Source organism: Nomia melanderi, chromosome 5, assembly GCF_051020985.1.
Source record: "Nomia melanderi isolate GNS246 chromosome 5, iyNomMela1, whole genome shotgun sequence".
NCBI classification, from domain to species: domain Eukaryota; kingdom Metazoa; phylum Arthropoda; class Insecta; order Hymenoptera; family Halictidae; genus Nomia; species Nomia melanderi.
The window spans coordinates 2,393,877-2,407,590 of NC_135003.1; the positions used below are offsets into that span (position 1 = coordinate 2,393,877).

General features: G+C 32.9%; 1 long non-coding RNA gene across 2 annotated transcripts in view; it reads right to left on the reverse strand.

Annotated features, from left to right (window-relative positions):
- Positions 1-759: 759 nt before the first annotated feature.
- Positions 760-13,714, reverse strand: part of LOC116424742 (uncharacterized) — a 28,383-nt gene continuing 15,428 nt past the window's right edge. Inside the window, exons 1-3 of one of the 2 annotated variants that reach the window (XR_004234530.2) lie at positions 11,226-11,416; positions 1,621-1,991; positions 760-1,275 (exon numbers count right to left, since the gene is read on the reverse strand). This is a non-coding gene — a long non-coding RNA (uncharacterized LOC116424742). Of the gene's footprint in view, positions 1,276-1,620; positions 1,992-11,225; positions 11,417-13,714 lie in introns of those variants that run through there. The other variant, XR_004234529.2, reaches the window with a different exon arrangement.

Sequence of the window (13,714 nt, forward strand, 5' to 3'; positions counted from 1 at the left end):
ATTTGAACATTTAGTAGTTTTAATGTTAAAATATGATTACCGATGCTGATTTATGTTGTTGATAGTTTGAAACGCTGCAACGAGAATCGTAAATTGAACAGCTATCATAGTTTGGAGGATGTCCTGTATTTTCGTGATAACATGACATTGTATATGACAACAGCAACGGAAAGATAATGCTGGAATTACTGTAAAATCTTACTCTGTTATTCAATTAAAATACAGCTATCTATGTTAGATTGTGTTGTCGGCAACTTGAAACGGAACAACGGGAACCGCAAATTAAAATATTCCTTGTGAATTATAATGATGCTTTATGTCTCCATGATATTGCGAGATTACATACAAAAGTAAAAGGTAAAGAAATGTTAGTGGTGCAATGAAAATTTAGTACTCATTATATTTTCTAAAGATACTGACAGGCTTCGAACATCTTCGATCTCTGTAAAAAAATATAATAAAGAAAATTTAATAATTTCGAAATCATAAAGAATGCATCAAGTTCTCTTTTGAATAATAAATGCACCAGAATTTAATAAAAAATGCTTCACACAGTTTCCGGATAGATGAGAGACTCCTATAAGTAGACTGCAGCTGTTCATACATTTATAACATATATTACCGCTTGAAACAAAAGTTTCTATTCAGAAATTTTCTAGGAGAAAGTAAATAGTTTATTCTCTGTTTAGTCATTGGTTGATTGAAAATCTTTATTGTGTTTATTGTAAAATGCAATGGAACGTTAACAAACACCAATGATATTGTTATTCTTATGATAAGAAATATGAGAAATATGAGTTGACGAAGTACATTTTATTCTTGTTTTAGCTTTTATGAAATGATGTATGAAAAGCGGAATTTGCATAAAGTTCCGCAGTCTAGGTACAAGTTATAAGTAATGACGGCGAATGTACAGCTTTAAACATTAAAGTATAAAATGGTTTCAACACTCGAGTTTGTAGATGACTTATAGATGCTTTTGTACAGAACTTACACAGCAAGTTACATTTCTCTCACGTCAGAGATTCCAACGGGTACTACGCTAATCCCCATGTTGCATTGTATGTACCGTGTTGGGAAAGCGATGACGCGAGACCTTTAAACTCTTGCAGGACGCGTTCCATCGATGTGATTTCACTCCCCGTCCGTCCCTTATTCTGCATTTATCTGCAGCACCGTAAATAAACCAGCCGATTTGTTTAAAGAATCACTATAATTAGCTTTCATATCTGAGCATTTGTTTCATTCTATTTCGTTCCGATTCTGCTTGTTCTCCTGTACAAAAGAATCGTTATGAACTATCAGAATGTGTCAAGAGCGATATGAGCTTTAAAGAAAGCCTTGAGGAAGTCAAGTTGGCAAAATTAATCTTCTTAATTATTGTTAGCAAATGGGTAATATAATTATAGCTGTCAGGTATTTGTAATTCTTTTATATTCTCCACAGAAAACGAAATACCTACTATATATTTTGTATTTTAAATATATATTACAAATAAATTCCTGTTTAATCTAAGTATTTTATTTCACGCATAACTAAGGAAATAGTTATACATTTTTCAATGAAATACTTCAAAATAAAGTCAAGAATGTTTTATCATCCTCCAAATAATACACTTACTATTCTCAAACACTGTTCTAAACAGTTATTACCCAGAATAAAATATTCCACTCCGAATATTACGCAGACAGTTTCAAACGAAATAGACCCATATAGTATATAAAATAATACATTAACCAGTACTGTTCCAAATCAACCCTGAATTCACCATGGATTAAACAAATAATGAAATATTTCGTTAACACGCCCAACACTGGTTCGCACAGTCAAAGGGTACCCTCTCCAATCATTGTTCAAGTTTCTCCTACTCTTTCAATCGCGGTGAATAAAAACTCGCCGTGAACGGAAGACAAAAATCGCCGCCCCTTTTCCATCCTTACAGGGTCCCGTAAGAAGCAGCTATTTCTATTTCACAGGAATCCCCGGGAAACCTGAAACATTCGAAGCAACAATAAACCTATTCATCCGAACTTGCCAGGAAGACAAGGTAATTTTTTGACCAGTGTTTTAAACGAGCTTGGTGGAGCCAAAGGTTGCACGGGACAGGGATTGATTTTCTATTCATCGGGATACGCGGGGCAGAGCTAGGAACAAACAAAAGGCACGAAGGATGGGGGACCGTGGAAGAACCGCGGGGTCCAGGGGACCGCTTCTCCGAATCGGCATTTAGAGGTTCATCCGGCTTCCCTCTTAGGACCCCTGGGTCGTTACTTCCGCTACGACGTAGCTTTGCCCGCGCATTGTTTCCCCATACCAGTTTTGGGACAGTCGGCGCGCGGTGGAAGGAAACATTTTGGCACTTCCCGTCGCTAGCCGGAAATTAATTTTACGTTTCCTCCTATCTGGAAAAGCGTTGATTCAAAATCGGCTAAAATTAACCGAAATCGATTTTTCTGAAACTTTGCATATTGGTAGCCCTTCTAACATTGATTCCGTGCAAAAACTTTTTCCCTGGACTTCAAGGTTACGGGAGGACAGGTCAAAGTACGTATTTTGCGAAATCTACTATGTGTTGTAATTTTTAATAAAGACACAATATCGACTCGAGACTGATATCAAAAAATCATAAAAAATTCAAACTTTCGGACAGTATATAAGTTTATGTAATTTATTTACGGCTCACATAATTTGTTCATGTTTTTTGTGTTTGTCAAGGAGCAAAAAGTAAATGTGAATAGAAGTTGAGGCGCACGGTCAACTACTTGACCTAAATATTCATTTCAAACGTGGAAAAAACGCTTTCTATGATTATATGTGCTCTGTATCTAACACAGCTATGTTATTCTTATCAATTTTACTATTTTGAAGCAGTGACTCACATTATACCGAAAGTCGGTAGGTAGCCATATTTATATTTTGAAAATTGAATTTGTGAAATGATTCTGTTTGTTCTTTAGCAGTGATGAATGTGTTGGTAAAATTCGCTGAAAAAAAGGTTATCTCTTTGCGGATAAGACTGTCTTAAACCTTTAACATTTTTTTTTATAAAAAACAACTCGTTAGCTGAATGATCGAATTATTCATTTACAGTTTTAGATTTTGGATATGGAAGCTCGAAGTCACCGTTATGAAACATTCAACTGTACAAGGTTAATACTAAACGTATCACGACCGGTGAAATGATCAGTTTTAAAAGTTGATTCATAATTTTGTGAAATTTTGTTGTAACGCGGTACTTAATCTCTTAAGCAATAAAAATTCAATTATTAACTAATTTAGAAAAACTGAAAATTGTAAATGTTAAGCTGTTATATTTTCATTATGATTTCCTTTCTCGTCTGGTAAATTATTAACGACGATGTAGCTTCATCAATACAACTGCGGAAGAAATCACGAAACAAGTGGTGAATAGGGTACCCGTACATAATTCAAGAAAATGAAACATAACGTTCTTATGAATCCTTCAACACGGATTCAGTAGCTGTTACATTAATATTCTGTGAATGAAAGTAGATTAAAATTAACGTCGAATTAAAGAAGAAATTTCCGTTTAACTCTGACTGGCGTGTACGGTTGCCCGAAAAAGTCGATGCTTCCAAGCTGTCACTTACAATTTAATTTATACAATTATTGTCCTATAAAAAAAGCAAATCATATCTTAAAACAGAATATAATGTATCAAAACGTATCTAATTTTCTTATGCCTCGTATGATTTATATAACAAACGTGTCGAAACTAAAAAAAAATATATATTTACCAAAAAGAATATACGGTACACAGAAAATATTAATGGAAAAGAATTGCAAATCACACTGATCCAATAGATCGGATAGTAAAAAAATATAAAGGAACGTGTATAATGCAAGAATTTCTACCGTCAGCGTACGGTAGTTACGGTACCGCACTCTCATTCTCAAAGTGAAACGCAGGCAATCTCTTTTCTGCTCGTTTCGCAATTATGCATTCCGCGGTGCTCGCGCTCCGATTAATCATCGATTGTTCTTCGCTTACGCATGGATTTGTAACAGAGAAGGAGAGAGAAAGACAGAAGAGAGCCCCGTACGGCGTGCGTACGCCGAAGGACGCCGATTTTCCGGTGTGTCGCGACCGGAAACCGGACGTGACGCTTAATCATTCAACGATGCCGAGGAAATATCTTTATATTTCCGATGCAAGGTTTTCTCTTATATTAGAATTCGATATTTACCGTCTACCGTTCGCCCCACTCATCGCGCTTACAATTTCCATCAGAAAATTCAATTATCCGATTGACCGACAATCGACCGAGCAACGAAAATGTTTGAACTATGTTACCTGCATAAGTACGTGTATTGCTACATTTATCGTACACTATAAAATTTATATAAACGTTCAAATTCAAGAAAAGTAAATTTTGTATCGATGCACTTTATCTTGTCACAATCTTGTCAAGATTAATAAACAAAATTTGACCGTAGTCTCGTGTATATTTACTGTAAAGAATTTGTTAACAATTTATTATGTGATAAGAAATGTTGTAATAATGCTTGAAACTTAGAGTTGAATGAAAAGAAAGTTCGTTGTAATGCACAAAGGAGGTTACATAAAGAAATTAGTACTGCGTTATATAAGGAAATTATACCTATAGTAATTAGTCTACTTTGTTAAAGGAGAAATCACGGACCTGATGCAATTTTACAGGCAGCACTGCGAACGTGTACAAAAGTTCTCAAATTATTTTTAACTCGGTAAATACTTCGAAAAAATATATCCACGTTTTAATTATAAAAGTTCTGCGGTTAATATGGTTTTATAAACATGGCAAACAATATCTGAAACTCGCTCGTTCCGATATTGTGTAAAAGTTAGGGACTGGTTAATTATTGTTTGCGTCCACGCAGTGTAGTTTTTCGAGAGGAGAAACTTCAGCGGTTTCACGTGATCAAGAAATTAATATTTCTCATTCATTTACGTGACTGTTTTACTTCATGCATATATCATTGATGCATCGATTCATTGAGTCGACGCGAAAGCAAGAATGAAAATCGAATTCGGTGTTCATTTTAATTTTTTAAATGGAATGTCGCATCAAATGTTTGTGTCAATTAACATGTTGAAAGGTATGTACAATTATTTTGTATATTTAATTCGTTTTTTATACTTGATACGCTGACTGTCACGACGGTCATCGATGACCGAAGCTTCCAAATTACTTGAACACAATATCATTTTTTAGATAACTGATGTCGAGTGAGAGTGTTCAATAACGTAAATAATTAAATAACAATATAACGTAAAAATTGCGATACTAAATAATAAGTACTTGTTCCATTTTATCTTTGCTATAAAAGAATGCGCGATACATAAACCCCTAAAGATTTTCATAGCAGTCACTGTGTTAAAGAACTGATTTTTATTACTTTTATGGTGGGATAATATTTGAATTACTCATAGCATCAATTACTTCTACTATTAATAATTGCAATGCATATTAATCCTGAATTTCACTTTGCCTACTGCGGCTCAATGAAACAACGCATCAGTAATAAAATGTAACGAACCGTAAATAAATAGATCGTAATAGAACGGAAAGTACCGTCACAAAATATAAATAAACAGTAATATAGTAACAAAATTTAAATATAGCAAATTAATTAGCAGTAAAGTAAATTTGTTCTTTATAGTATGCATCTTCAATATTCTTTTTTTTCTATTTATTTTTTTAAAGGAACCCTCATTTTATTTTAATATTTATACCGTTATAAATTGCACAATATTGGTAATTTCTATAAAATGAAACGCCTCAAATTGATTAAATAAAATAGTTACAAAACGAGTATGAAATCAAACGTTTCCCAACGCAATTCCGTGCTAAAAAAGAAAAAGAAATGTTTATACGTCCTTCGCGGAACGAAAGCAAGAACGCAGTGAGTTCACTTTACAATTTCCAGCGCTGACCGAGGCACGTGTGCAAAAAGTTTCACGTAAAGAAAGAAAGAAGAAGAACCGGCGAGCCCGCGTCTCGACTAACGTTCGCAGTACGTTACGTAATATTATGTTCTCCGAAATAAAGTCGCTTTTACCGGTTTTAAAATATCCAAATTCTTCACCAAGGACATTTTTCAGAACAGCTTCTATCACATTGAAGAAAAATGAAATATACGACTGGAATCAAAACGATTTACGAACATCAATAAGTAAATAAAAAAAAACTGAAAGTTATTTACGTTTTGTTTAATGAAACGAACAATTTATTAATTATTTAGTTTTCATACGTTTAATGTCAACAATAAAGGAAGTTTTGTTTCTAAATTGGAGTCAGTTGTTGACCGTTTGCTTTTACCATATTGTCTTAAACATTACATATTGTGTAGCAACATTTTTGATTATTTTTCAATTCACTATATCAAATTAAGATATCCATTTTGAATACTATTCATCTGATAAAAAAAAAATATTCATATAAAAGGAAGTAATTATTATATTTTATAGCTGAAATAATAATGGTTGTATTTATTAGTTTCGTAAACAAACTGTTGAATGCAAAAATATTATTTTAAATGGAATAATAGAAAATAATGGAATGATAATAATAATAAAAAATAAAATAGTAATAATAATAAAATAATAGAAAAATATTGAAGATAAATATTTTGTTTTATCGTTTTTACCTGTAAATAAAAACAAGATTTTGATCGACCAAATTTCACTCTACAATTTCCGATCTATTTTTTTACGTGGAACAACTTCCTGTCGATTATAACGGCGGCGGTCAGTCGAGTTAATCAAGTGCACGTGTGCTCGATAAATATTTACGTCTGATTTTCTTGGAAACGCGAATTCAAATGAAGAAGTTCCATTCTACGTATTCGACTTATTTTTTCTTGCAAAACCATGCTGTTCCCGGCTGGAACCAGAAATTACAGGAAGCGTTGTGCATTCTCGTTACGTCTGCCGAATAATTTGGGAACGATGATACACAAACGTGTAATACAAACCCGCTTCCTCGATCAGCCATTACGCGTTCATTGCACACCGATCGGTTCACCGGCGGCGAGTGTATCGCTTTACATACATTGAACCGAGCAGTGAATGAGACTCAACGTAGCGGGAATCACGTTAAATGAACCTTGACCTTCGTGAAAGAGAGATCTTTCGTGGAAACGGCGAAGAACTCGTGGATCGGATCCGACATGACTGACCGGAACCGGATATGACGCATTCACGGATCGTTTAAAGTAGCCGAGGAAAAGAAAACATGAGAATTTCGTCGTTGATCCGAGCATAATGGGCGTTCATCAACACCTACGGCGCCGGTGGGCGTGAAAATAAAGCTGTTCCCGAGTTATTGCAAATTTTCGAACGGTGGGTTTCCCCTCTGCGAAGGGGATGATGCGAAACGGCACTGCCACTCGCATCTAAATTACACCCGTCCCTCCATTTACGTGGCATATTTTTACGCAGTGGATTATTGTAGTAGGACCCAGTCAAGGTGATTAAAAAATTCCGTGTTATAGCGTTTTCACGTTTACGAAACTCGCGTTGACCCTTTGTAATTGTATGTTATTCCGGAGATGACAATACAAATTTGTTAGAGAACGTTGGAAATTGTTTTAAAAGTACCATACTTTAAAAGATTATAAAAACTAAATCTTATTTTAATAATAATAAATAAAATAAATATAAAACATTGCATTCTACAGCTGTAAATTACTTTAATTTATTTCCCTAAAAGTAAATACAAGTTTACATCCACCAACATTGAAAATAAATCGAGTGTAAAGAGTTAAATCCCCTTTTTTGTTATTGGCCCAACTTCTGCTTGTATTACTTTTTTACAAAGAATTTCACTTTTATAAGTATTTTTCAATAATGTTTTAATCGCGTTGTTAGACGTTCTACTGTAACACTATGTACGTTGTATTGTTTATAGCGTAAGTTCGGAAGAGATGGCTCACTTTTTTTTAAAAAACTGTTGTATCATAAATGTTACTGATACCTGACAAATCAAAATATAATTATGAAAGTAAATACATATAAGAAAGCTTCAGTATATCACTAGATACAGTTGAAAATATAGATATTTGACAAGATAAAAGAGATCGAGCCTTCTCACTCGTAATTACCTTACGCGATATCAATTTACACGATCTGAATTTGATGACACCGAATACAATTTACTTTCGTTTTTTGAAATGTCATTATTATTAGTTTTTTCTTAAGCTACGTAAAATAAATATGTATTTCTAAAACTTATACCAGCTTTTCTGATATTTTGCTTTATTTTGTACGAGCAGATTTTCATTCATGATTTTCATTTGCGATTTCATTTACGCAATTTTCATTCGCGTGAAACGAATTCACGTGGAACGGATACTTCGCGTATTCGATTACAGGAATTTTTTTATGATGAAGCACATAGTTCTTTTGTATAACTGGCCACTGTCAAAACAAAGATTAATTAAAATTATTATTCATATAAAATAGTTATTTTAACCTTTAACCACTTTGTTACTTTACTAAAGGTATTGAAATCAGAAGGTGTATGTACCTACCATCAAGCTTAAGAGTACATTATCAGAATAAAGTTTAATTGAAGTTATTATTAATATAAAATATATATTTTAATCTCTATCTACGTTGTTACTTAATTAAAAGTATCGAGCTATAAAAGTAAATGATTTGTAAGGGTTTGAAAAAATTACGAGGTTCCTTTAATTTTTATACGAATATTGGTGTTTAAAAAATAAATTATATTAAAGTTTTCTACTTCCTTTGTAACTTAAGCATGTGTTATATCATATGTTCTGATTAAGAAAACGAAAATTATTGTAAATACTTAAAAAATTATTATTTGTCATTTTCTAAGATTGTTGGAATTAATTGTGCATTTGATAAATAAATCGTTTCGAAATAATTTGTTGATATCATACTTTTTTGGTTTATTATATAAATTATTCAGACCTATAAATTAAACATACATTTTAAAATACATTTAGTGAAATTAATTGATCATCTTTTACGAGTAATATTTGAAACTCACAGAACAAGAGTTCGATATTGAAATACTAAAACTCAGATTCGTGAATACATATTAAAGTTGATCTCGTCCCTGTTCTCCATGAGCTACAACGGATTTTTATCGATCGTCTCTTATCTCGTGAACGAACGTCCTCGAAACCGGATCAAACGTCTCTCTCTCTCTCTCTCTCTCTCTCTCTCTCTCTCTCTCTCTCTCTCTCTCTCTCTCTCTCTCTCTCTCTCTCTCTCTCTCTCTCTCTCTCTCTCTCTCTCTCTCTCTCTCTCTCTCTCTCTCTCTCTCTCTCTCTCTCTCACACACAAACACACACACACACACACACACACACACACACACACAAAATCTGTCTCTCTCTGTCTGCGCGAAACTCTCGACCGGAACAGGAAATGACGCGTCGGATCGGTTAACGGCTGGATAAAAACCGCGATATCATGGGCGAACCGGAAGTGTCCAGATCCCGGATGTTTTTTTACCTATCGAATTGCAAAATAACTGCCGGATGAATGGCAGCCTCCAGCTGTATCGAGCGTTACGTTTCTCGTTTCAACGTTGTAATACCGTATACAATGATTCGCGTGTTTGCGCGAATCGTATGAATAAAACGTTGTGTTTATGCCGGTTACATGATAGTCGCGAAATGAACTTGTTAAATTTATGAAATCTCCGATCGTGAATGATTAAACTGTCTCTTTGAAACTCGGAAGACCATTCGTCCTTCGGATGAATTCAAATGTTACACAATTATTTCTAACGTAATTCTATTGTAATTTCATTTATATGATTAGCATATATTTTTGTTTCGTTAAACATATTTCGTGCTGGGATCACATTATTTATTTATATTATGGCTCTCAAGTATTTTATCATTCATACATAGAAAATAAAAAATTTTAAATATTAGAGATTGCATTTCAAGAATTTTTATTAAATGCAAAATGAATTCTATTTACAAAGAAATTTTGACAATTTAAAAATTCAAATTCATTTTCAATGTACAGAATGGTAATGAATTCTATGGATTTATCAGGCAGTGTTGTCTTTTTTTGCCATCTTTTGGTTGTTCAGAATTAAAATATTCTATTAACACTAATATTCGAATTTACATTATACTATATTGCGTAAAAAATTGTAAAGTTAGAAGTTTTGAATTTCTCATTTCATTGAATTTATAGGTACAGAAAAGCCGTTTAATAAATTTACTTACTAGTAGTACAAATATAACATCGATTTAAAAAATTGAATTTAACACGAAATCTTTATAATCTATTTGTCGCGACTAATATTATTCAATAAAAAGGACATTTTAATTGCTCGTTTTCACGAAATTAGTAAAATTATTCGTTTAACGGGATCAATTAAATTATAATAATTTCTGTGATATCCTTTTCACATTAAAAGTTCGCATGTCGGGCGAAATTACGAAATTCTGCGAGCGTACATTAATATGTCACGCGAATTAAAACGAATTAATTGTTCTCATATTATTCGCGTGGTATTTACCATTTTCCATATGAAATATGAAAATTTCGACTCACAATATCAAACAAGTTTCACGATTAAATTGCATTCGTAGTGTATACGCAATATGTGTATACAGTATACCTACATAAGTATTTGTATACTTGATCTGATCTTAGTAAAATGTTTATATTTTCATTATAATGCAACATTATTACACATTAAGTCGTATAACATGAAATGTCAGATAATTCAAAGAGACAGAAAAATTCCTCTTTCAATTGAAACATTAATCAAAATTGCACTTATTCGTTTGTATACATTTCTAACATTGCATAAATGAACACAAAGAAATTCATAACTTTTTACATTCATCTATACCGAAGAAGAAAAAAGACACCTTTTAAAATTTAATAATAATATGTGATCCAATATTGTACGATAATTTAATAATAATATCTTATAATTTCTGATTTTGTTTTATAATTGTCAACTAAAAATAAAGAAAGGATGTTTTCAAATTATTTGCATTCAAATGCGAAGGTGTCGCTTGACACCTCTGGGTGAAAGTAGGTACACATACAAAACCGGTAGACGTACTATTAAATTAATCACTTGAATGATCAATTTGCGATTGATAAGAAGTGTGAGATTTCATATTACACGACATAATATAATTAATATCTATCGTAATTAATATCATCGTCGAAACTATATCAGATTAGATTATTTAAAGAAATACTTTACCTTTAATCACGTTTAGTAATGTAAAATTGTTCCAATATTTATGCACAGTGCATGCATCACGTTCGATAGCAACAACAGAATGTCACCTTTACCTCCTCCATTTTTTCTCCGGCTGACATCTCGGTCCCGTGTGTCAAGGCACTTTGTCAATCACCTGTCGTTGGCAGGCACGAGTGGCCTACGCGACCCGAGCTTCGGCTCATGAATGAGAGTCTTATTAATTTACGACTACGATCTCGGCCGAGGAAAAGTGCTCGAGGGAAATCGGGACACGAATTTGCTCATGGTCGATCGGAAAACGAAGTCGGGACAAATCGAATTAATTTGAGCTTGGCTCCCTCTCAAAGTGATCATGTCGAGAGGACCGCTATGCGTGCTGATTGGGAGATGAAATAGGCTTTTGATGGCCGCCGTTCTATATTTCAAAAGAAATCCTGCACGCATGTGAAATGTATATTAATTGCTTTATTATTTGATAAAATTTGTTTAAAAATATTTTTCGCGAGGAATCGATCATAGGAAGAATATAACATATTGTATGGAATTTTGAAGAGTAAAATGAAATTGTAAAAATTCAATTGTAAATTTTGTATTGCTGGAGATTTGTATGGTATAAAAGTTTATATACATATATTATGCACGAGAAGATCAATTCTAAAGTGTAAAATAAATTATCCTGGTCAAATTTTTAATAACATTTTGATGAGTTATTGAAAATTCTTCAGGAAAAGGGTTTCAAACAATTTATCAAATTTATCAATTTCTTAGAATGTTTTTTATATAAATTTTGTTTGTGAAAATTTATTTGATTTCCTAATTTCCAATAGACACAATTAGTTATTGCATTACGAATCTTTTTCTAATAAAAATGAAAACTGATTTAATCAAGAGAAAAACAGATATTTTAAATTCGCAATTCATATCACGTCAGAATATTGTTGCGTACGAACAATTAAAATAAAATACTGTATACGGTACAATCAATTACACCATCTGCTTTCTGCATACCATCGATATTATTTGCACTGTAGGTGCACGTTTGATAAATGTATTCAAGAAGTCCTCAACGTAATAAATGAGAGTAACAATGAAATTGTTCCTGTAAATATTGTTTTCCGTGCTTGTGCTAGTGTTCTGTAGTTAGGAAATGACTCACGGTAATTTAATTCCCCCAAGATCTCATTTCGCAGGTGTGGAAGAGCCGGGGCCAATGACAACAGAAACTCTTTCGTTAAATTGATTTTGAGAGGCCTTGTCGAGACGTCGCTTAGTACAAGCTGTCGTACCTCGGGGAAATAAAATTAACTTGGTTTCCTACGTGTTCCGAGCGTAGAAGCTCTTCGTGTGTCTCACACCTATGCGATAGAAAGCGTTTTGATACGTGTGTGTACAAACGGGAATACCTTGCAAAGAGGGTGTTAATAGATTCGCATGTGCCGCTCTCGAATGTAAAGATTGTCCTTAATAAACAAAGCGAGCAAGAAATATAAAAAGATCAGAAAAATAAACAAGTCAACCATGATTAACCCTTTTTAACTTCAAACATTTTTCATTTACGACTCTTAAACTAAAAATTTAAGTTATCGATTAAAAAGAACAAATTGTTGTCGTTAATTAGTAATCAAAATATTTTTATCAATTTTTATTTTAATAGATTTCTTTACTAAAGAAAATTTCTTTAAGATTGTGGCGTCTGTGAAATAATCTAGAAAAATGTAGATCTTTAGGAACATGGAAGTATAGACAGGTGCTTATTCTCAAATATTTTACTACAATTTTTGGAATTCAAGTACACCTTATTGCTTACAAATATTTAAATAATTATGATAATTATAGTGCAGAAAAATAAGAAATATAAGTTCAAAAGTGTATTCAGATATTTTTGAACGATGCGAAACACCTTTTGTAAAAAATTAATATGCACTTAATACATACAGGATGTCCTGTAACTATTGAAAATGTTCTGCTAACGAGTACCTAAACGCAAACATGTTCAACAAGCTTTGAAACTAAATTTTTTGGAAAACAAGATTTCAAACGAAGGTATTTTTTACATTTTCAACTAACTTTTTCATGTAGATCAACATTTTGTCGATCGTATCACCCGAGTTCAGTGGGGTTAATCAAGCGTATGCATATCCTCAAATTTCCAATCTTAATTTCCAGAAAAGATCGATTATTTGCTTTCTATTAAAATTTATATTAACACGATATATTTCGTTTATCTTCTCCAATCTAGCGTATTGTACACACGATTTTTATACATACGATTAATCAGTCTTCGAGTATTCTACTGTTCAATCACATTTACAGTAGAGTGAGCAAAGAGAATCGAAAAAAGGCAATTCGAACGCGAAAGAAATAATTAAAGCGATTCCGCAGCTCGATTAAATTATTCATGGAACAATTAACACCGCCTACGTGTGAAGGTTCATCGTACTCGGCTGCGCGCTCCGTTTAATCGTCCCCCGCTAAACCGAAGAAATTGT